The sequence below is a fragment of the Lissotriton helveticus genome, chromosome 8, assembly GCF_964261635.1.
Source record: "Lissotriton helveticus chromosome 8, aLisHel1.1, whole genome shotgun sequence".
Taxonomy (NCBI): domain Eukaryota; kingdom Metazoa; phylum Chordata; class Amphibia; order Caudata; family Salamandridae; genus Lissotriton; species Lissotriton helveticus.
The window spans coordinates 240427453-240452651 of record NC_136069.1 but is presented as its reverse complement, the minus strand read 5'-3'; positions in this window follow the sequence as shown (position 1 = coordinate 240452651).

The window sequence follows — 25199 nt, the reverse complement described above, 5'->3', positions numbered from 1 at the left end:
ATTGTGTTTAGACCCAGAAGCTGATGCAGGAGAAGTTGTGCTAGCTTTTTGTGATATCTTAGAAAACATAAAATCGGCCCTTACAAGTACAAAAGTGCCAAATAAAGCAAAAGGCAGGGGCTGGTTCGATTCACCATATACAAAGCGAGGAAGGCTTTGTTGTATGCTCTAAAGGCTAGGCCTAGAAACCACAAACAAATAAGAACATTGCGGGCCTTGTATAAACTAGCACAGAAAACCAGAGAAAAGGAAATCAGGGAGGATTTATGGCCCGACATTGATAAGGTAGCCAATTTAGGAAACATCTGCGATTTCTGGAAGTTAGTAAACGCACCATATTTCAAAAGTCGTAGTGACCCAACATTTTACATAAATGTCGAGGAAGAGGCATGGGTTTCCCACTTTGAGAATATTTTTGCTCTAAACCCTGATACCTCACCCTTCTATGTGGCAGCGCAGGAAATGCGCCATGTGCCTTTATCGTTTTCTTTTATCGAAGTTAAAGCGGGGCTGGATTCATGTAGTCTAGGAAAGGCCCCAGGACCGGACGGGGACCCAAATTTTTTTTTTCAAATCAACCCAGATCTATGGATACCACTCCTAATGAATGTCCTGAATAGTATTGCATTGGTAGGCCCTCCCCCCTCATGGTCATCGGGGGTCATTGTACCCATCTACAAAAAAAGAGACAGGGCCAACCCAAAGAATTACAGACCTATTTCCCTGCTGGACACAACATCAAAGCTTTTGGCCGACTTCTCTTTTCCAGGCTTGAGGGATGGGCAAAGGAGAATAAGATTCTAATCAAGGCCCAGTATTGATTCCAGCAGGGAAGGTGTGCTGTGGATCAATGCTTGAACTTAGCATTGACCATAGAAAAGTAGATTAGAATGAAGGACGGGAAAATATACATGGCATTCATGGACCTGAGCACGGCTTTCGACTACATGGTCCATGATATGCTATGGACCATAATGGAGATGATGAGGGTTGAACCAGCTATACTAAATTTTATCAGGCAGTCCTAAGCAAATGCGACGGCATCAGTGCGCTATACCAAAACTGGCGATTTTAGAAGTTCTTTTAAAATCTGCAGGGGAGTAAGGCATGTCTCTGTATTAGCCCCATTTCTCTTCTTCTTATACACAAATGGAGTCGAGAAAGCACTCACAGTGGCCACACGGGACGTCCCCCTCTTTGAAAATCAAAGTATACCAATATTGGCATATGCGGACGACGCAGTGCTAATTGCCAGAACGGGGATTGGGTTACAAAGGCTGATAACCCCTTATGTATCTGTTATGGATTCACTATAATTGAAAGTGAACCAAACCAAGCCTTTTGTAATAGTAGCTGGGGCAACAAAAAGAGAAAAAAATGTTGTATTTCCATGCAGATGCGAAAGGAATTGAGGTAGTGGACTCTTTCCCCTATCTGCGGATCCATTTTGATAAAGACCTGATATGGGTAAAACTGATGGAAGGAAGAAAGATGGTGATGGAGAGGGGTATTATTGCCGTAAAATCTTTCGCTAGAAAACTGGGTGCCAAACCCTTATTACCGATAAAAAATATCTATCAGGCTAGAGTAAAAGCAGCAGTGACCTATGGTGCTGGGGTTTGGGGTATGGTAGCACAGACACCAATGCAAATTACTGATAATACATTTTTTAAATCTGTAGTGAGTCACCCTCCCTCCTTTACAAACCGTATCCTACATACGGAATTGGGCTTGCCCTATATCTCAGAATATACACAATTAACCCCACTTCTTCTCTGGCATTCAATCTGGAAGAGAGACACTGTGCCACTAATTCAATCAATAATAAGGAGTTGCCTAACTATGGATAAGTGGAAGAGGTCTAGGTGACTTAGCTACGTAGAGTCAGTATTAAGGGAGATCGGTCTACCGGAACTCTTTAAAGATCCACTGGCTTGCAAGAAGGTCTCTAAACAGAAGATTAGTGAAATGTTCATGCTGATGTCTGAGTACAAGCGTAAGGAACACTATAAAGAGAAATACGCTGTCTGTGCATAACACCTTAACCCAGAACTAACAGAGGGGGGGTTCTCTTACTTAGTGAATGTAAATAGGTTGCAACACAGATTTATATTACTGAGGTTTCGCACTAACCTGATCCCTCTCATGCTAGGTTATCCAGAAAAAACATATAATCACTCTGATCTAAGTGCGTGTCCATGTAATAACGTATCACTCCAAACTGAATTGCACCTACTTTTATTCTGCAGGGTATATGAAAATGAAAGGAATGACCATCTCAAACCAATTTTAAAGAAAGGGAACTTTAAGCAGTGCTGGGAGGCACTATATTTCTTAAAATCATTATATGACCCTCTGGTTTGTTATTCAGTTGCGTCATTCTTATGGGCCTGCATGAGGAAGAGGAAGGGGATGGCATATAGACCAGTGAGATTGCTAAATAACAATACAATTACACAGACTTAGCACATTAAATGATTTTAACATTGTTAATGCATTTATGTCTTTATTCTAGAATTGCTGCTGAAATATTTGTAATTTTAAAAATGGAATTTTGTAACGATTTTATGATGATGTGTTTATTTATGCTTTTATGACCATTTTAAACCTGATTGAATAAAGAATAATTGATTGATTGATTGAATGAGTGATTGCAGCAACGGAGGCCGTGCTTACAGCTCCCTTTGCAGCTTCGTCGGCCAATGAATTCCCTTCAACGTGAACGCCATCACGTTGATGACCCAGTGTGTGCATCACGTGAGTTCTTGGTAGTTTTGAGCTAAATTCTGCCACCTTTTGCAACTTTTAACTAATTTTTTCCCCAGTGGTGTAAGTATTCATTGCATGACTGTACACAGTAAAAGGAATCACACACGATTAGTGTTGGGAATTCCCTATCCCTATTTACTAGTGCCTGTAACGGTGCTTTTAATTCTACCAGCTGCGCAATGTAGTCTCGTAGAGACTTGGTTTTTGTACAACTCGAATGAAACTTTTTATCTTGCATGCATCCTTTAACGATTGTGCATGCGGCGCTGTATGGCTGTTTACTCCCAATGGCTGGCTGAGCAGATCCGCCAAAGTAAAATATATATTCATACTCATCTAGAGGCAATATTTCATTACGGAGAGGATATTCTTGTTCGTATTGCAAGAATGCTTGTGTTTTAGACCTGGGTCGTACCTGTATTCCACATCTGTTGCAGTAAGAGAATTAGCCCATTGTTTCCATCTTGGGTGTAAGGCTTTAGCATTTGGAAGGCTAGCCTTTGTAGCCGCCTCTAAACCTGGTACTGACAATGACAATGACAATACTTTATTTGAGTGATTAATAAAAATCAATACAAAAGAGAACTATCAATATTAAAAAGAGCAAGCAGTATAAGAAGATGTTTAAAATTTAAATAAAACAACGTATGTGTGGGAGGCATGTGCTACATGGGACCTTCCACCAGTGTTGTGTCAATTTATACCATGATTGGCCTGTCCATTAGGGCTAGTCGTGCATGGTAGATGAATTTGACAAAGTTGGCCATGTGCTTCACCATGTCTAACAAGTATAATTGAAGAACTGCCTCTTTTGCCGTCCGTGTACCCAGTTGGAGAAGAATGGGCCTTAGATGGATTCTACAAACTGACGGCAGGACAGCATAATAGGATGTGTTTCACGCTTGTAACGGCAGAGGTGACACTCCGTGATCACTGGGCCAACTTTGACAGAAGGGTACAGCTGTTTCAAAGGGAGCACATGCAGTATTGCAGCCAGAATCCTTTGTAGGGCTTGCCTGCCCAACGACTGTACAAGATGTGGTTTGTTGCCATTTAAAATATGAGGGGAGCTTTGGGACTCGTGGAAGCCTCTGACCGTCAAAGCTTCAATGTCCAGTTTTCGTGAGCAAGATCTTACTTGCTTTTTCATTACTGATTTGATAGTTGTATCTTTTATTGTATTGGTGTCCCAGTACTCTGTTGCTAGATTCAAGCGCTCTTTGGCTGAAGTTAGTTCGGCTGACCACGGGTTGCCTGACTTTGTGAATATTTTATTTATTACATGCTTCATCGAGTTCTCTGGTGCTATGGTCGTTAGATAATAATATTTTGCCAGGCTTGCTAGTTCTTCCAAAGATTGCCGGGTGAGATTGAATTCTAAGCAAATTAAAGTGTTCCTTGTGCATGACGGAAGGCAAATAGCTTTTTGTAGGCTGCATAGTTGATCTTTTCGAGGTCTTGTCCCAATTTGCCTGGGAACGCCTGTGTGGCGTAATTGAGGGAGGGTAATCATTTTGCTTTCAGAACTCGTTGGATGGCCATGGTGGTTGGGCTTTCCAAAGTGGCATTGAGTTTGCAGACACACTCTGTTGCGCCTAGCCACGCCCAGCCTTGCCTTTCCGGAGGAGCAGCCAGGAGATGCAGGAGACGCAGCCTGTACAATCGAGTAGGAGCGGATTAACGCGAACGCGAAAGCACGAACGCACGGAGCGGCACGGAGTAGAGGCACTGTACGCCGGTCGGCAAGTTACCGGCCGCCAGGAGCCTCAACACTGCGAGGAAGTGTGCCGGTCAAAGGGGGAAATAATATAAGAGACGCGGACGCTGTGCGTCCAAAATACCCCCGGAACCACTTTTCAGCCTTCCCCCACGCTGCAACCATCAGTCTCGTGAAAAGAAAGCAGCGAGAGCGCTACAAGGTCACTGTCAGGATTACAAAAAGACATACCAGAGGCACGCCGGTCAGTAGTGCAGCAGCGGTGGAGGGGGGCCCAGCCCAGACCCCGGATGGTATAATTTGAACCTCAGATAGCGTGACTGCACCTAGTTAGTCCCTAAGGCACCTGAGGTGCAAGGAGCCTAGGAGAGAAGGTGCAACAGCAGGAGAAATACCCCGGAGAGGAAAACAAGAGCGGCAAGGCAGGCTGGCAGACATAAGGCACAACAGAGGTAAGTGTAAGAATTGTGTATACCTATGTGTCATACTTGAACAGAACTGCGAAATCATTTTTAGCAGCATCACACTTAAAGACATTACAGCCCCATAAGATGGCCCCGAAAAAAGGGCACAAAATGCGCAAAGATGATAGCTTAGGGAAAAGTAAAGTAATGGAGGACTCAATTTCACTGGAAGAGACCCAGGAAAGCCAGACCTCTGCTATGGACAACAGCAAGGGGCGACGTAAGAAAAGGAAAGTTAAAAGGGCAACCAAAAATGTACCGGAAGCCAAAAGGACTGCACTAAAACAACCACTAAACGGAAAGATAATCTGGCAGCCTCCAGTTCCATAAAAGACTTTGTAGGGAAACACTACAAATCTATAGAGCCAATAAACTTGGAACAAGCAGAAGACGAGGATCTAAATGGCGAGAAGGACAGAGAAGAGGTGGGGGCAGAAGATGAGAACCAAAGAAGGAAAGAAGTGGGAGAACTTCTCGATGAACAATCTATAGATATAGAGGAAGGAGGGGAGGACGCAATATCAATAAACCTTACCCTTTTGAGCCAAAACCTTCAAATAGCAGCGCCTCGGCTCTCTTCATCTCCAAGAATGTTCTCGCTGCAACCTACTGAAATAGAAATTCAAAAGGGAAATGAAACTCAGAGTCCGAGCTTGGTCTGGGGAGACGCAAGAGATCAACAACGGCAGGAAGTGAATGCCCAAAAAAAACACTCAGAGCAGGACTTTGGAAGAACGGAAAATCAAGCAAATCCAGAAATAAACAATCCACAGGACTCGATCCTTTCTGTAACTCCCGCATCTTCCTTGTTGGAACTAATATTGATGTTACAGAAGACACTCCAAGGAATTTTAGAAGTAACATTATCAAATAATGGAGTGTTGAAAGCACAGAAACTGTTCCTAAAAAAGATTGGCGAAGAATTGGTGGGGATTAAGAGCCGACTGCCAAATATGACAGTCACTCCCCAGCCTATAGAAGAAAATATAGAGAGTGATCCCGCAGACGCAGTTGTGGCAAATTTAGTAGTCATACCCCAACCAACAGAACAAAGAATAGTAAATGAAGTGGCAGAGGCATCAAATAACGTATATATTTCTAGACACCCAATGCTGATAAAAAGGCGAGGAGTGTATGCAGTAGCCCCCACTAGAAAAAGGGACGGTAAGAAGCGGGCCCTGCCCCATTCGACAAAAAGACAAGGGAAGAATCCAGAGGGGGAATCACAGCCAGGCTTAAATGCATTAGCCCCAATTTATGTACCGATTGAACCCCAGCAATCAGTATCCAAAATAACAACGACCCCGCTAGTATTTAGGAAAAATGGGAGAAGTAAGGGACTGAAGGATAAACCTCCAACAACTTATAATAAAAAACAGAAAGTAAGGATAGCTCCAGGACAACCCAAAAGTGGCCAAAGAGTAGTTAGCCCACATTCGCGAGAATTAATAGAAGTGGAAAGCCATGGGCCACCACCAGGGAGAATAAAGTGCAGACAGTTAAATTATGAAACTCCCAGGAAAATATTAGAGGAGGATAATAACAAGTGGGTATACCTGGAACATCTACAAGCTGTGAAAAGGGGAAATACGGTTAGAAATACGAATCCCTTAAATAGGGCACAGATTCTGACCGCCTTCGCCAAATGCAGCAGCCTGAGGGAGATTAGTACAAGGGATCTAAGGCAAGTTGGCTTCGAAGAAAATAGAAACGGCCAAGAAATAACTAAAGTGTCACTGCACTCAGACCTGGTAAAAATGGCAATCTTAAAAGCCACCAGTGAGATAAACCAAATGGGTATAAGGGTAATACCAGAGAGGGAAGTGAAAGACCCCCTGGGCAGTACCTTTCTAAAATACCATGCAGGTCTGGGGAGGAGACAAGTAAAGTTATGTAGAGATAATCTAGAAAACCGGAGCCGCATGAATATAGTGATAAACAATGCAGGAAACGATGCCACATGGGACAACTGGTCTCTAAGTAGTAGCAATGTGGGAGATCTACACGAGTATTACACGGAGGAAGGGGTAGAAGATGGAGGCCTAAGTGAGGTAGAATAGGATGGGGGATGTCGCAATGTCTAAGTCTCCTAACATGGAATATAAATGGCCTAGGCAATGAACTAAAGAGTGAATACATTAAAGAAGTAGTTAATAAAGTGGAAATTGCCTGTCTACAAGAGACTTGGACATGCGACGAAACCCCAATCATCGAGGGTTATCTACAATTGAATTGCCCAGCCACGAGAAAAAGATTTGGTCGCCCGTCTGGGGGTCTAATGACACTAGTCTCAACAAATGTATTGAGAGAAGTAACTTCACTTAAAATAAAATGTAAATGGATTTTAGCTTGTAGACTTGAACTGTTGACCTTGGAAATGAATTACAAAATGTTAACTGTGATGAATGTATATATGCAGTGGGATAACACAGTAGAGTATGAGAGGGAGATGGGATATTTTAAGGAGGACATGGACTTTCTAAAAATATGCTTCAGATACATTGATAATTATGGGAGATTTTAATCATAAGCTAAATCCAAAGAAGGTAGATCGTTGGAATAGAGAACTGTTAGAAGCGTATGGAATAAACCATGCCAGTTTCCCAGCAGGTGAACCCACGAAAAAGGAATCAGAACTAATACATCTCCTAGGAGGTAGGGGTCTCCAATGTCTGAATAGCAGAATGAAGACAGACTGTCCAGCAGGGAAGACCTTTAAAATAGGCCTACAGAACTGCCCAATTGACTATATGTTTATGCCAGCTTGGAATTTCCATCTAGTACGGGAGTTTAAAATAGAACAAAAAGAACTGAGTGACCATTATGCCTTGCTCCTAAGGATATCTGGGGGAAATAAGATGCCTAGAAGCAAAGTAATCCCACAGGACGTCGAATACCCTAAACGGGTAACGACACGACTTACCGAGGAATACCAAGAAAAACTGAAGGCAATGCAAGCTAAGGTGAGACTAGGAAATTTGGAAGGTAAAAACCTGGAATGGTACATAGAGAAGATAGATCAAGTAGTCCAGTGTCTAAAAATAGAATTAAAAAAGGACAAAAAGAACAGCCCAAAACCCCCGGTCAGCCGAGTGAAATGGTTCTCGGCTGAGTGCCAATCTAAAAAAAGGGAGATACGAGCAGCACAAAGAAGACAAAAAAAGAACTTCACCTTTGAGAGACAGAAACGTATAAACAAGCTGAAAGCAGTTTTTAGAAAAATGGTAAATGATGCAAAGAGGTTATCTAAAGAAAAATGCTGGCTAAACTTGCTAGAAGCAACTGAGGAAAAAAACTTAAGGAAATTCTGGAAAATGGTAAAGGCAGCCTCTGGTCCGACAGACGGAGAAATGAAATGTGTGGTCAGTGAGGCAGCCTGGGAGGAGTACATAAAGGAATTGTAAGGGGTACAAACTCCCCAAAATCATGTAGAGCCCCAAAAATGGCAGGAAATATCTGAGGACCTCAAATCCGAGTTTAACGAGAAGCAAGTAGAACAGGTAATAAGAGAGCTTAAGCTAACTTGAGCGGCAGGACCAGACAACCTTCCAGCAATAATAATAAAGTCAGAAGTAAAGTGGTGGGCAACATTTTTTGCCCACATGTTCCATATAATATTAACAGAGGGCAAAATGCCACCCAACTGGAAAGGCGCAGTAATTCGGCAAATCCACAAGAAAGGGAGCATGGAGGCACCACAAAACTACAGACTGATTAACCTCCTAGATATAGGAGAGAAGGTTTTCTCAAAAATTGTGTTACATAAACTTAACGCATGGGCCAAAGAGCTCCAAATCATACCAATAGAACAAGGTGGATTCAGGGAGGTGCACTCCACAATAGACCATGGATTCGCACTGTGGGCAATGGCAAAGAAGTCAACGGAACAAAACGGCAAATTATGCTGTTGTTTCGTTGACTTCCGAGCCGCCTTCGTCTCAGTAGATCGGGTCTGCCTATGGGAAACACTAACGAAGGTAAAAATTCCCAATGATCTCCTAACTATAATAAAGGAATTACATCAAGGAAACTGGGCTCAAGTAATTAGGGATACCGTGGGTACATTGACACAAAAAATACCCATTGATAATTGGCCTAAGACAGGGTTGCGTTCTGGCACCACAGTTGTTCTCCATATTTCTGTCAGACCTACCGGCCCATCTAGAGGTAGAAGGTAGTGCAAGCCCAAGAATGGACGTAAAAAAGGTGCCCTGCCTACTTTATGCAGATGACCTGGTAATAGTAGACCAGACCGAGATAGGCCTCCAAAGAAAGTTGAACGCATTTAAGGTATACTGTGTGAGGAAATTCTTAACAGTAAACTTAGATAAAACAAAAACCTTATGCTTTGGAAAAAAGACAAGTAAGTTCAACTGGTACCTAGGGGATCTTAAACTGGAGACGGTAAAAGAATATCGTTACCTAGGTATATGGTTCGATAAATTATTAAATTGGCGAACTCACTTGGAAGCACAAAGAGCAAAAGCTCATACATCAATTTGTGGTCTAAAAATATTTAACCAGGACTACGGTGATATGTCGCACCGTCCACTTTTGAAAGCTTTTAACACAACGTTACCCTCACAGGTCTTATACGGAGCAGAAATCCTTTATTTGAGCGGTAAGGGAGCCTGGGACCTGATAGAAGGGAAATGCCTCAAAAACCTGTTATCCTTACCACAATCATCTATGGTCCAAGCCATAAGAATAGAGATAGGCACAATCTCTTGGGAGGTACAAATACAATCTGCGATAATTAGATTTTGGAAACGTCTGGAAGAGACAGAAGGTCAAAAAATAGCACAATGGTGCAGGAAGTAAATCCAAAACAGCTACCTAAATTGGGCAAAAACTTGTAGAGAAAAAATGATACAGATCTGCAAAAGGTTAAAGGTGGAGGTAAACCAGGACACGTACCAACTAGTCTGTTCAAAGAGTGAGCTGAAATTGAATGGTAAGGAAGTCTCGAGGAAGACTGACATGGCCTATTTGGTAAAGAAAAAATCAGTAGAATTCATGTTGAACGCTTGGTCAAATGAGAATGGGTTTCCCTACCTTGACATCTTACCAAACCGCTGCTATAGGCAGGAGATATTAAGGTTGCGGATTGGGATCAATCCCTGGTTAATAAACAAAAACTTAAAATTAACAATGTTAGACCATAAAGGATGCTGCAGGTGTAACCTGGGCTCCAAATGCGACCTTGTACATATTCTTCTTGACTGCCTAATTTTACTAGAACAGCGGAAACTATTGCTGCGCCCAATATTTTTAAAACATAATATAAGAACAAGGGCGCAGGCGGCTATCCTCTTAACCGAAATGCCCACAATTGATGTTGCAATTGCCATAGGTAAATACATAAAGGAGGTACAGAGCCTAGTAAGAGGACAGGAGTAATTTGTAGGAACTTACCCTTCTTAAACAATGAAATATATACTTGATGTAAGGAAATGAGACTGTTTTAAAGGAGATAATTTATGTTATCCTTTTTTAATTTATATGGATGATATGAAATGTATGAGGGTGGGTAAGAGTTTTTTAATCAATACTGGAGCATTTGTTTAATGATTTTATCAATTTTTATGTGGACATTTTAAACTCATGATATTGTTTTTACATTTGTTTAAAGATTATGATCTTAATAAACATAACCTTTGGAGTTTGCAGATGGCGTAAGTTACCATTTTGGCTTTCTGCAGGAGCTTGAGTCGATGAACCTGTGGCCGACCAGTTTTGCTGAGTCAAACTCCAAGGTAGTTATATGATTGTGTGCTAGATAACGTAAGTGGTCCCAGGCTCCATTTTATGAGCTTCTTTTTTTGATAGCGGCCAAAAATCAGTATTTTAGAACGTGTTGGATTTGAGACCAATTAGTTTTTGGTGCTGTAATCTGCTAGTGCTGGTACTGGGGTTACGACAATAATTCACTTCCCCTGAGCCAGTGCTCTTGCTCTCACTACAGCAGTCTGTACTGCTGTAAGAATCTTTCCTGTTGATGCAAAGTGCATCTCAGCATTAGTAGACAAATGTGACTTATCTGCAATTGGTACTGTTTCACCTTAATTGTATGTTAGGTAGGTGTATCCTGATTGACCCGCAACTATACGGATGACCAGGTTGCGTACGTTGTCTGTAAGTATTTTGAAGCTATCATATCAACTTGTAGGGAACAAAGAATATCTGTGTGTTCCTGTGTCCATTGCCTAACTGAGAAATCAGGTCCTATTGGATGGTAGAAAGGTTTAACCCTTTTCTCATAGTTCAAAATGTATGTTCTGCCAAAGTTCGGGAATCCCAGTGTTGATAGTAATATTTTTCATTATTTTGGAGGTTGTAGAAGTTCACTCTTTTCTAAAAAGTTAGCTGCTAAGCTTTTCCCTTCACCTGAAAGCTTGTATCCCAGAAAAAGGACATTGAGGTGGGCTAGCTTTGATTTCCTAAAATTAAATGTGTAACCCTCAGAGGCAAATCCCAATATTATGGTATTTACGCTGTTCAAGTGTTCCTCCGGTCATCATCCACTAGATAAATATCATCCACATAGGACAATGCCTCTTCATCTAGATTTTGAAGTAATTCAGTTACCCTGGCCGAAAACAACCCCTGGCTGTTCTGATACCCCTGGCTGTTCTGATACCCCTGGATGTTCTTATACCTCTAAGGGAGTCTTCAAAATTGCCGCTGGGAACCTAACGTGGAGAATGCGATTAAATACCTACTTCTAGGCGCTATATTTTGGAGAAAAAAATCCATTTGAGATATCTATTGTGGTTTTGTATTGTTTCTGCACAATGTTATTTATTAGTCCGGAGCTGTGTGTATTTCGTACTGCAAATGTCTTTGTGCAAATTTTTAAATGTCTGTAATCTAAAACTAGAACATATTAGTTGTCAGGTTTCATTATGGGGAACAAAGTATTATTCATTTGAGAGGTGCAACTTTCAATATCCTCTTGGCAATCAAGTTGATCGAAGATCTCCCTGTACTGTTTTTAGCTTCTTGCTTTATTGGATACTGCCTCTGTGGAGTCGGAGTATTTTTAATGGAATCATGTGGTGCATTGAATCCTCATCCCATCCAACATGGTTTTTATATAATGCCCGGAACAGGGCTACCACCCACTTACAGGCATATGCGTATTTTAGATATTTTGGAACAGGGTCGCAAAAGGCTGGTAAAATTACTGTTTCTCCCCCCATAACGAATGCTGGCGGCCAATCTCATTCAGCTAAAATAATGTCATAACCAAACGTGAGGTTCTACCAAAAGAGACCTCTAACTTTCCTGGGCTTGTCTCCCTTCACTTGGAGTGTTATTTCATACAATGTATGTGGTCCACTTACCCTAGTATCAGGTGTTTCCACCGTGATATGATCATTCAAGTCCGCTGTCACCAGAAATTCCCTCAGGTTCTGGCGAGGTATTGTTAACTCTGCCACACTATCTAGCATTGTCAGAGCCCATTCCCCGTTCATTAGTTAAGTCATCAGAATTCTGGGCATATCTGATCTTTAGACCTGCAACCTTCTTTTTTTTTAACTGAGGTTTTGGTTTGGTTTTATCTTCTTTTGTAGAAGTATAGTCTTGAGCGTGCTCCTTGCCTCTATACTTTGTATGCTGTTCTTGTCTGTCTGACAGGCCTTCCCTCTCTGAGTTTTTCGTTGAACCCTGAAAGGAATGTGAATCAGTATCCTGATACCTGTCAGGTCTCCTAATATTGTCCCTATTCCTAAGGTTGCACCTCCTTTCGGAGGTCTCTTGTGGAGGAGAGGCCCATGGAGTTGGCTGCGTGAGCGCCGAGCTCCGCTTCCATCCCTGTGAAATTCCTGACTTTAACCAGCTTTATGGGCTGCCCGATGCCACCGAGTAGTGTGGTGGGAGTGCGGACCCCCCTGGCTCCTGCCCGATGACACACTAGCCGCGTGCTGCGGGATATGTGCAGTTTTCGGCCTGGGAGCACTGGCAGTGACGGCGCATAAAATGGCGGCGATGCCAGTGAGGGGCGATCGAGGCTGCCACTGAGGTCGTAGGGTTCCGCCCGTTGGAGGAGCGAGCCGTGGCAGAATCCGGAACACTGGTGCCCCATGGGGCTGATTGGTGGACTGTGAGTCCTGAAGAGCAAAGAGACCATGTAAGGAGGCACCCGGCTCCGCGGATGCGAGTAGCAAGTGCAGCCCGGTGGTGGAGTCAGACGGGCAGGGAGTGAGCAGAGCCTGCTCTCCTGGTCCTGGAAGGGGGCACTGCAGAAGCAGCGAGACGTGTGACGGAGCAGCTGCTGGGCGGTGGCTGGTGGAATGGAGGGGACCTCAAGCCTGCTGCGGTAAGTGGGGTGCAGCCTGAACTGCGGCTCCTGGCTGCAGAGGTGGCTGCGGGACCGTGGGAATGGTTGCGGCCTGCGAGCTGTGATGGGGGCGAGCGAGAGTGTTGCCAGGTGGCGGATGCCCATGCTCTGAGGGCCGCTGAAACTGGTGGGCAGGAATGGCGATCTAAAGAAGGGGCAAGCCCGGCACTGGGAGAACGCGCACTTGGCCCAGCGGATGCAAGCCCCATGGGAGGAGCGCGACAGACTTTTGAGTGGTGCACGTGGCAGGTGGCGAGAGCCCGGATTTGTGCACTAGAGGATTTGAGAGCAGACAGGATCGGGTGAGGCTCCGGGGGGCCCAAGAGAAGAAGGTACAGTTATTCTCACGGTAACGTCCAAGAGCTGGAAGAGCGGACCCTGTGCGGAAGTGAGTGGGGGACCTGTGGAGCGGGAATCCGGATGTGACGGAGAGACAGTGTGATTGCCATCTGTGGGGCCCCAATGTGTAACTCCTCTGTTCTAATGACAGCTCGGCTGCGGCATTAAGAGACATTGCTGACTGAGGCTGGGGGACGATGAGCCTGGCTCTGTGTGGGATCTCCGGCTCTGCAGTGTTACAGGAGGCGAACTGCTGAAACAAGGGGGGCACCTGCAATGGTTTGGGGGCTTTCCAGGGCAAGCAGGACCTCCGAGCTTGTTTGTGGAGGAATTGGCACACTGACGACCCAGAAAAGTTCGGGGCATTGTGGCTGGCCCACTTGCGCCTGATCGCGATGCAGAGGCCCAGGACATGGGGAAACCAAGGGGGATGCCAGAAACCGGTCCTCGGAAGCTTGTTTCCGATCCAGGGAAGGCATGGCTTGGCAGTTCGGGCTGGACTGTTCCCATGAGGCACAGGGTCAGACTGATTTGCATATAGCCATGTCTGAACTGGGATGGCAGAGTGGGCTAAAGAACGGTGATGGATCAAACCCAGATCTTTTGACTGGGTGTGAGTGTTTGATTGGTTCAGATGCTCCGTCCATCACCACCCCCTTTTGTACCGCTTTGGCCGCCATAAGTGTGGCAGGGTATGCTCAGACGTGAGTCCCTTGCTCACTTTGCCACTGGATTCAAGCAAGCCGGGCTGAAGACGGCTGGAATGCCAGAAACCGGTCCTCGGAAACTTGTTTCCAGTTCAGGGAAGGCATGGCTTGGCAGTTCGGGCTGGACTGTTCCCATGAGGCACAGGGTGAGACTGATTTGCATATAGCCATGTCTGAACTGGGGTGGCAGAGTGGGCTATGGAATGGTGATGGATCAAACCCAGATCTTTTGACTGGGTGTGAGTGTTTGATTGGTTCAGATGCTCCGTCCATCACCACCCCCTTTTGTACCGCTTTGGCCGCCATAAGTGTGGCAGGGTATGCTCAGACGTGAGTCCCTTGCTCACTTTGCTACTGGATTTAAGCAAGCCGGGCTGAAGACGGCTGGATTGCCAGAAACCGGTCCTCGGAAGCTTGTTTCCGGTCCAGGGAAGGCATGGCTTTGCGGTTCGGGCTGGACTGTTCCCATGAGGCACAGGGTCAGACTGATTTGCATATAGCCATGTCTGAACTGGGGTGGCAGAGTGGGCTAAAGAACGGTGATGGATCAAACCCAGATCTTTTGACTGGGTGTGAGTGTTTGATTGGTTCAGATGCTCCGTCCATCACCACCCCCTTTTGTACCGAAACCAAGGGGCAAGCCTGGAGGGGGACCCCAGCCGCAGGACACTGAAATGCGATCTCAGACTGAATTAGATGAGGCAGGACCATCACAGGATCCTGGTATGCAACAGCAGTTTGACCGGATACTGGAGGCCATAGCAAAGTCGCGTACAGCCCTACAGCAAGATATTGCGCAGGTGGCGACGGGGCTGGGGCTCCTGAGAGCGGACCACTCTAAGCTGGTGGATAGAGTGAAAGAGGTGGAGGTTACATTGCAGGAGGTGGCGCCGGCCCAAACTGTGTTAGAAAGCAAAATGACGGACACACTGGCCCGCATACAGGCATTGGAGAAACGGGTGGAGGATGCGGAAAGCCAAAATAGATGAAACAACATTCGCGTAGTGGGCCTGCCTGAAAAAGTGGAGGGAGCGGGCATGGTGCGGTATTTGGAACACTGGCTGAGCACGGTGGTGGCGAAGGAGGGTTTGTCGCCCTTCTACACACTGGAGCGTGCGCACAGAGTGCCGGCGAAACCGCCGCTACCGGGGCGTCCCCCCCGCCCTGTAGTGGCTAGACTCCTGCATTACAGGGACAGGGATTTTTTGTTCCAGAAGACACTTACTGATGGGCCCTATCAGGTTGAAAATAGTAAAGTGACTATATTCCCGGATTATACATTGGAGATCCAACGCCATCGAGCGTCCTTCCTGGCAGTTAAAAGAGAGTTGCATTCAGAAGGCCTTCAATAGTCGTCGTTATTCCCGGCAAAGTTGAAAATAATGCTGGATGGGTGCACGCATTTCCATAACACTCCGGAGGAGGCATGGACATGGCTGGAATCCTATAGGGCTGGAACAGACCGGATGGGGCAGCGACTTCAGGAGTCCCGTGGGGGCCTTCCACAACACCAGTCGCAGCGCCTTCAAAGCAAACGAATGGACAAAAGGAAGCCATTGCAGTCACAAACTGAGCTGGAGAGACAGGAAGTGCTGGATTTGGTTATGGCATTGTCAGGCGAGCCGGTATTGCAGTCGCTGGGAAGTAGAGACTCCGAGAAGGACAAAACACAATCGGACGCAGAGACTTCGGAGGCAGAGAGTTGTAAAATGTTGAAGGACACCCTGTCTACAGCAGATAGCCTCTTAGATGAGTGATGGTATACATTGTAGTGACTGGTGGTGGGCAAAGTGGATCGGGTGAAGGAGGCTTGCTCGTGGACCCTGTGTTAGTTACGGGGTGTTGCCAGGGAGGGTCTGCAGAATTATTGGGGAGTCTTAGCTGTGTTTTATTGGGGATTACGGCGGGGTTACTTTGTGAGCGAGAGCGGTCACCCGTTGGCACTAGGACCCCCCCGTTGCCCTTAAGGCATGCCTGCAGTGGCTACTGCTGGGCTTAGGTATGAGGTATGTGTTGGAATAGTTTGGATGGGGACTAACTGTTTTGTTTTAGGACCTGTTCTTGGTAGGGTGGGGGGTGGGGAAGTTGGGGGTTGGATTGGGTTCTGGGGTTCACCGGTGTGTTCAATTGTGTAAATGGAGGAGGGCAGTGGTTGAATTGTGATGATGGGGGCAGTACCTGATCTGCAATGTATTAGTTGGAATGTAAGGGGGTTACAGACGATGATACGGCCCCATAAGGTTCATCCATATCTGGTCAGGAGAAGAGTGCACATTGCATTGCTTCAGGAAACGAACCTTACAAAATCGGATGGCCTAGCACTGCAGCGTAGATGGAGGGGACAGGTTTTTAGTACATCTTATTCGGCATTTGCGAGGGGGGCGTTGGTTTGGATCAGGGCAGGGGTTCCCTTTCAGATGCTTAAACAAACAATAGATGGTGAGGGCAGATTTGTTGCGGTTGAAGGGCGCTTTTACGGCAGGGAGGTTACCTTATGTAGTATTTATGCCCCAAATGTGGATCAGGCGCGATTTCTGGACAGGCTGTCTGGCACTCTGGCACATTTCCTGGCGGGCCCAATTATATTGGGTGGAGATTTTAATTCAACAGCGGATACGGTCATGGACAGGTCTCACCCCTCCTTGCCAGATTCCCCAGTTCATGGTCTGTCCAAGTACAAGTTTGATTGGCAAGCTAGGTGGCATTTGGTTGATGTGTGGAGGTCGCATCACCCGCGGGTTCGGGATTATTCCTGCTTCTCAGCACTACACGAGCTTCATGTTTGGCTGAATGCCATAATGTGCTCCCCATCGGTGGTGCCTTCTGTGTCCCACTCTGAATATCTCACTTGGACGCTGTCTGACCACAACCCGTTGCTGATTACCTTGCATTGGACGAGGGAAAAAGCTGAAATTCCAACATGGCGCTTGCGCCCTGAGACATTAGAAGACCCAGTGTTCCGTAGTGAAGTGGAAGAGGGGATAACACACTATTTTAATGAGAATGCAGGAACTGCTACTACTAGGGCGGTTGAGTGGGACGCCTTTAAGGTGGTAGTAAGAGGGATATGCATAGCAAGTACACGGGAGTAAGGAAAACCCTGCTACAGGACGTTGAGGAAGCAGACTGGCGATTGAGGTTGGCGGAGCAGGCAAGGGCAGAACACCCGGAGTGTCAGAAAGAAGTATTAGAGGCAAAGGAGCTGCGCTGCTTTGATTACAGGAAATACGTCGAGAAGGCTCATGCTGAAAGCGATAAGGCAGGAACGCTGCTAGCTTGGCTGGCTAATCCTATACCGCGGGGCTCCCCGATCTTGGCACTAGGGTCGGGTGAGGGTACTGCGTTTTTTACTCAAAGTGGGATCATGCATGGGTTCCGGGAGAAGCTTTATGAGAGTACATTAACAGCAGACGAGACTGATATTTAATCCTTCTTTGGAGAGCGTAACACTTCCGCAGCTAGTTGAGGAGCGGGCGGGACACCTGGGTCGTGACATTACGCTTGAAGAGATTAGGAGCGCATTTAACAGATGGTGCAGAATATATCCCCGGGTGTAGATGGGTTGCCTGTTGAATTTTATATGCACTATATAGACATATTGGCACCAAGGCTACTAGAGGTCCATAGCGAGGCACGGGAATTGGGACAGCTCCCGATGACTATGCGTGAGGCCCTCATTGTTCCACTATTGAAGCCGGGACGGGACAGTACGGACACGGTGGCGTACCGTCCATTGTCAATGTTGTCCACAGACTATAAGATACTTAGTTGTATCCTGGCGTCGCGCCTGCTGCAGCATATGACTAGCCTGATACACAAGGACCAGGCTGGGTTTATCCCTACCAGGAATACTACTACTAAGGTGAGGAGACTGAGTGGGTCTTGGGAGAAGCGTGCGATGGCTCGGCCATGGCTGCAATCCTCTCAGTAGACATAGAAAAGACCTTTGATAGCCTAGAATGGCCGTATTTGTATAAAACGATGAGGTACTTTGGGCTGGGCGAGGCGTTTGTGGGGTGGACAACGGTACTGTCTACCGCGGCAGTGGCTAGGGTTAAAGTATTGTTATGGACAGTGGGGTCCCGGACTTAAAGGAGCAATTTATATACAGTACAAAGATTTCGTAGTAATGAGAAAGAAAACAAATGAAGAGGTGCGAGGTTTTTATTCACAAAGCACCTATATCAACCTTTTCATGGTTATAAGGTATGTATCCAAGAAAAACATTAGATCAATCAAAATATTTTTGTGCCCACATATGAGGGGAGGGAAGTGCTGTGAGGGAGATCAGTGAACAAAAAGGAAATAGAACACAGTATTCATTTATATACACCAGTGGTCAATGTTCATATATACATTCCTCAGGTGGTCACCCTAGATCGGAGCCACACGAAAAATTGCAATTGTCAATGTATTTTAACAAAGAACCAAAAACTCCTAAAGAGCTATGCGAATCCTGATTAACATTAGGAGTTGGTAGACATGATAAGGATAGTCAACGTTTCGACCCTAAGGTGGTGTAGGGTAAATCGCCCTTACAAGACGGGTCTTCATCAGGACTGGGGGGAAAGGTGGGCAAGCCTCCTAGGGTAAAAAGAATAGGGAAAGCTAATAAAAAAAACTGATCTGAATAGAATCCTAAAAATGTCATAGCGGGGGCACCCGCTATGCAGAATCATTAAAATACCTACAGCATACGAGGACTAGCATTCATGATTAATTCGTTGGGCGAACAGAAATTGGGCAGATTTGGATGGCCAAAAGGAAGTATTACCGTAGGAGAGGAGCAATTGGGCTGGCATCAGGTGTTCCCAAAACGGGCCTTGTACTTTATCCTAGATCCACAAAGAGAGCCGTGATTAAGGTGATTACTGTTAGCCTGTACACAGAGGTACAAATAAATACCAAGGTGGAGCGTTGTATTCACAGTGGTATTACCTTGTTCCCGGGATTCTAAGTCAAGACCGGTCGGGGATGTTCGTATCTCTGGAGAGGGGGGAAGGAGGACTAATCATTAAGATATCAGCGTGTAGCATGTACACAGAGGTTTAGACACACAAATATACCAAGGTGGAGCGTTGTATTCACAGTGGTATTACCTTGTTTCCGGGATTCTAAGTCAAGACCGGTCCGGGATGTCCGTATCTCTGGAGAGGAGGGAAGGATGACTAATTATAAAGATATCCAATGATTGTCTTCAGACCTCGACTAAGCCGTTAAAGCAATCAGAATAGGTAAGCGAATACCGGGCTGATGTAAGCCTCGTTTGATAAATCGTACTATCCAGTGGGGCGACCCTGATATCTTGATATCTTTATAATTAGTACTCCATGCAACCACACAGTGATTGGTTGTGTATGTTGAAAAGTGGAACATCTGATTGAGAATCCTTCGGGAGATTCGCAGTTTGAGAACTAATTCTGGTGGAACCTCGGACGCCCTAGTCCTGATGAGGCCTGAAAATTGAATAGGCTGAAATGCGTCAACACCTTCTGTTTCAAAGGCACCACCAAAAGAATTTGGAACATTTAAAAGAAATTTATAAGGAGTATCCATAAAATAGAGATTTATTTTGATATCTCTTATACTCTCCGTTTAGAATGGTGACCTTTATAGGAATGCTTTTTTGGATAATAATAGGCTTGTAAGCATCCTCCTGTTGAAATTTATCAAGGGCGAAGATATTTGTAGGTTCAAAAATACTATATGAAAAAAATATATGTATGTTATTATTCTTTAGTGGATTTGTATATATTGTGTGTATGTACATTTTACGTGTATAATGTGTATATATATGTATATTTGTAATATTGTTGAATGGAAGTATGTATGTGTTTTCAAAGTAATGACAAAAAACACTACATTTTGTTGAAAATAGAAGGTAAAATAAATACCACAAATAGTTTCTATTTTGAAAAATTATTTTTCTGGTTGCCATTGGTTAAGGGAATTGGATATATAGATGTATTTCATATGTGTAATTACACATTGGAAAGGGATAATTAATGGTATCTTTTTCTCCCCAGTTGTTTAGATTATTTATCCCTAGGCATAATTTTTTTGTACTCATCATTCATAACCCAGATGCCGTTGGGTTACTTGGGTTACCCCTGTATTCTTAGGATGTGGTGTGAAGGCCGCTAATACTGGCCATGTTTCTCCTTCTTTTCCGAGCGGACCGAGTCTTACTCTATTTCTTGTATGGGGGAGGGCAACTTTAAACCAATAAATGTTCCTGGTAAGTTAGTGGAACTTCAAATTCCTCATAGGGACAATATTCGTCCAGTATTCCACGTTCAGAGTAGAAATGAAATGTTTTTGTTCTTGCATTTGCAACCTTCAATGTAACCCATGAATAGAATACCTCTGTTCTATCTGATTCGTGTGTGTCAATCACGAAAGCTAGCGGTCCACCTCTGGATGTTAAACCGTGTGCATCTAGGGCCAGATGTAGGAAAATCGTATTTACCGATTCATAAATACCGAATTTTACCGATTCGGTATTTATGAATCGGTAAATATGAAGGAGGGAGATTTAGGTAGATTCGGTTATTGAATTACCGAATCTGTAAAAATCGGTATTTACAGAATCGGTAAATACCGATTCGGTATTGCCCATTGATTCCTATGCGCCTTGAAGCCCATAGGAATCAATGGGCAATACCGAATCGGTATTTACCGATTCGGTAAATACCGATTTCAGCAAGGGTGCAGGGGGTGTCACTTTGACACCCTCTAGCACCCCGAATACAGGCATGTGTGCCATGTGGCACACAGATATGCCCTAAGGGCATGTCTGTCTGTCACATGGCATAGGTGTGCATGCACGCATCTGCATGCACACCTGGATTCGGTATTTTACCACCCAATTGGATTGGGTGGTAAAATACCGATTCTGTAAGGCCTTTGGGACTCTGAAGAGTCCCACCTACATCTGCAAGTTACCGAATCGGTAAAAATACCGATTCAGTATTTTACCGATTCGGTAAATTTACCGATCCGGTAAATTTACCGAATCAGTAAAATTGGCCCCCTACATGCCAATTCTTAAATACCGGTCGGTAACGGCCGAATTCGTCCGTTACCGACCGGTATTTAGGCTCCTACATCTGGCCCTTAGTTTTATGGTAACAGCAATCCTAACATTTTCTGCATTGTGAATTGCATCTGCATCTTCCACCTCATCTGAAAGATGCAGATTTTCCACAACCCTATCCACGTTTTCTGTTTCTTCAGTCATTGTTTTTAGAGAAGAAGAGCTTTTCAAGGGAACTAAGATAAGGTGTTTTGCACAGTTTAGGAACAAATTGTCCCTCAAGCTTGATTAACCAACAGCCAATAAATAGGGGTTTTGCCTACTCAACTGTGGCGGAGTTTGTGCCCACCCACTCTAGACGTCTCTGGGGAATAATTGTGAGTAGTGGTCTCTGAGACTAGCACTACTGAACTACTCAGATTTTACTGTTAAATAAGTACCCAACCAACATTGGCAGCACCATGTCAAGTAGTTCCTATAAAAGCTATACGTGTTCGAACAGCATACGCTGTAGGATTGGTGTCAGACTGATTCTGAACACTCCCACCAGGTATGTTGGCCTTTTGTACCTGCTAGCTCACAGTGCCACTAGAATCTCCTCTTACCAAGGAGAGAATAGTTCCTGGCAACCATCAAACATGACAACACTGATACCTCAGGATCGTGGAAACTATATACCATTTTTCGCTTAGTCACTCGTGCTTACTCAGTCTGTCTTAGAGAGATACACAGAATAAACATGCTGGGTGTTTTCAATAAGTATTTATTGAACATTTGTTATTCTGGTGTAAAATAGATGAGCTACAACAACCGTTAGACAGTAGCAGATATACATGATTAGAAGCACTATGAAAGTAAACGGATGTTAAAGCTCTACCATCTTGGTATAATCATGAATACATACAAGTATATAAAATGTATGATAATAAAAAGATGCGTACTCCTACGATGTCAACCTAACTAGATGTACCTAAGTGTACCTTGCATGTGTGTAGGTATTAAGCCAAGAATCCCTCTAGGATGAAGTCAACCAAATTACCTGAATTGAGATACTGTGGTACACTGTCCTGGACTCGAGTTGGACACCCCGCTAGGGATGTTAGACCACTGCAAGCTGGAATGTCTGCATGCAGGAACCTCAGCGTCTCTGTTCAATTTGTCGGCCCTGAAGTCTTGGTCTCCTCTCTCTATCTTAGCAAGATGTGATGTATACATACCCATAGTTCTCCCCAGGGGTCCTACCTCGCTGTATTACTGTGTCGGACTTAGGATGACATTCGGAATGAACTTTGTACATAGATATTATACAGGAGATGTTAGTCCTGCTGTGCTTCGAGGAATCCTCATGCATAACGTATGAGATTTCGAACTAGGGAAATCCTGCTTTCTGAATGTAGTGTCATATCTAGGTAAAAGGCCAGTCCCTGTAAACCATTATAAGTGCAATGTAGGAAAGAATATAGGGGAAGGGTTATGAAGTTACCTGGGCCTATATCGGGGTACTTATATGGAATATAACATGACCTGCAAGTTGACATTTCACCTTATGGCAAAAGTTATTATCTGAATTAGAGAAGATATCATGGAGCTCAGTCACTCCACTGAATATAGTTACAGAGAGTGCTCAAAATAAGTTTTGAAGACTCCAGTGATCTCATTGGGAGATGAGAGTGAAACAGGATTGTGGTGATAAAACAGCTCCCAGTAGGAGAACAGTGTTTGCAGAAACTGAGGCTGGGTGGGTTTTCGTCACTGATGAACATATATTGCCTGTGGACATACGTTTCTTGGCTGTTTTTCATATTCTACCGTGTCTAGATTTTAAGATTGCAATACACATGAAACTGGACTGCTCATATTGCTGTAACGTCCAAAGCTATAATTTGTTAATCCTAGGTCAGGTAACCCACATACAAGAAGTTGACTAAAGCCAACCCACTGCAAAACGAATAGTTGCAGTAAGTAACTCTGAGTTTATCCCTAATTCTGCATTGGCCGTTTTGACATGAAATTAATGTTCTCTTAGGGCTCAGCATTCCCAGCATGTGTATTACCACCCCATTGAGAGTAATTTCCTATAGAATGAAGAATTACTGAGGAAATGTGTGTTACAACAACTATTTCTGCAGGTAATTATCAGGCCATGTTTATGTACCTGGTGGATATCTCTCTAAACCCCCCAAAATGCGTGCTAATACAGTATGCTAAACTGCCTAAGAAAACTCAGAACGTCACTTTTGTCCGATAAATCATGTTACTGGCACAAATATAAATTCTGCTACAGTGAGAACCTGAGGCCATACCATGTCGAGAATCACCTCACCATATGCATCATGCAAATTCGGTATAGATCGAGTTCATAAAAAACAATGGGGACAGGATGTGGCCAGCGGCTTGAGCGGTCCACCTCCAAGCTGGGGAACCATGCTCGATTCTCGGCAGAGACTCTCAACATCTTGCAATTCTGGGCAAATCACTTAGGGGATTATTTATGAGACCTTGCATCACTGTTATGCCTCCAGTGAGTCACTGAGTCACTTCTTGTGATGCACTGATGGCGTAAAAAATGCGCCATGTTGCTCCCTATTTACAAAGTGATGCATCTAGGCAGATGCCTCACTTTGTAAACCCCTGCGCCACATTATACCTGCGTCAGGTATAATATATGGAGGCTGGGCGCTCCCCAGCAAAAAGCCTTGCAGAAGTGGTGCATTAAAATCTATGAGATTTCAGTGTGCCACCTCTAGGATTCCATTGCGTAAAAACTTTACGCCTGCCTCACAGAAGGCATAAGACTGATGCAGGCACCTCATGTGAAAGGACACATTGCTGGAGGTGCATCTGTTTTCAGACACACCCCAGCAAAGGGCCACATTTGCGCCTATTAATACGTCAGAAATACTGACATATCTGTAACTCCTTGCAACATGATGCGTCATACAGTAAAAATGACGCATCCATCATGTTTTCACGCAGCGATGCGTCCGTTTTCATAAATAAGCCCATAGCAAAAAATGAATGTGTCCATCAATAACATAACTGGTGTTCATGTAAAGCGCTATGATACTTTTAGGCAAGTCAGCGCTATAGAAAACAACAAAAAAAGAAGAAAAAAAAGTGTGGTTAACGTGAAAAGGCAACTAGGGTGACCCAGTATGATTTCAGCTTCAAACAGGGTAACCGTTAATTAAAAATGGCATAAAAGTCTCGCTTCCTATCTTTGATATTGTAGGTTTAAGTCACAGACTTATAACCCAGTCTGAGCATGCACCTACACGAAGGAACATAGATATATGACCCTCCATATGTGGGCCAGCCTGAAAGTTTCACAAACAATTATGGAAACTTGAAAAAGATTGAGCAAACAATTTTTTCCAACAATAACCAGATGCTTTCCCCTGATTTAGTCTTATCTGCAAACCTACTCCTATTAAAAAATGACATTGTATAACAAAATATTCAGATGCACATGGCGCTACCGTGTTTTCTTGTTTAATTAAACAGAAATCACATTCAAGAAACATGCTGTCTTCTTTATTAAGTCTGTAATTCGGAATAGCGTTTTCATTTTTCATAGGGATTTGATGTTCTTGCTTTTGTTGATGTATAATTGGAATGAAGATAATAAATTCAATGCAGATTGGATAATTGAATACATTTATGTGTCTGTCTGCTTGCTGCTTTAGAATATTTGTATATATCAACCAAATCTGTTTTTCAAAAGAATTAATTTTGTGCTGGAAAATAGCCTGGCAGTGTAAAGCAGCACCCTAATGCACATTCTATTATATTTACCCGCTCTTATGAAAGTTAAACTGTAGGT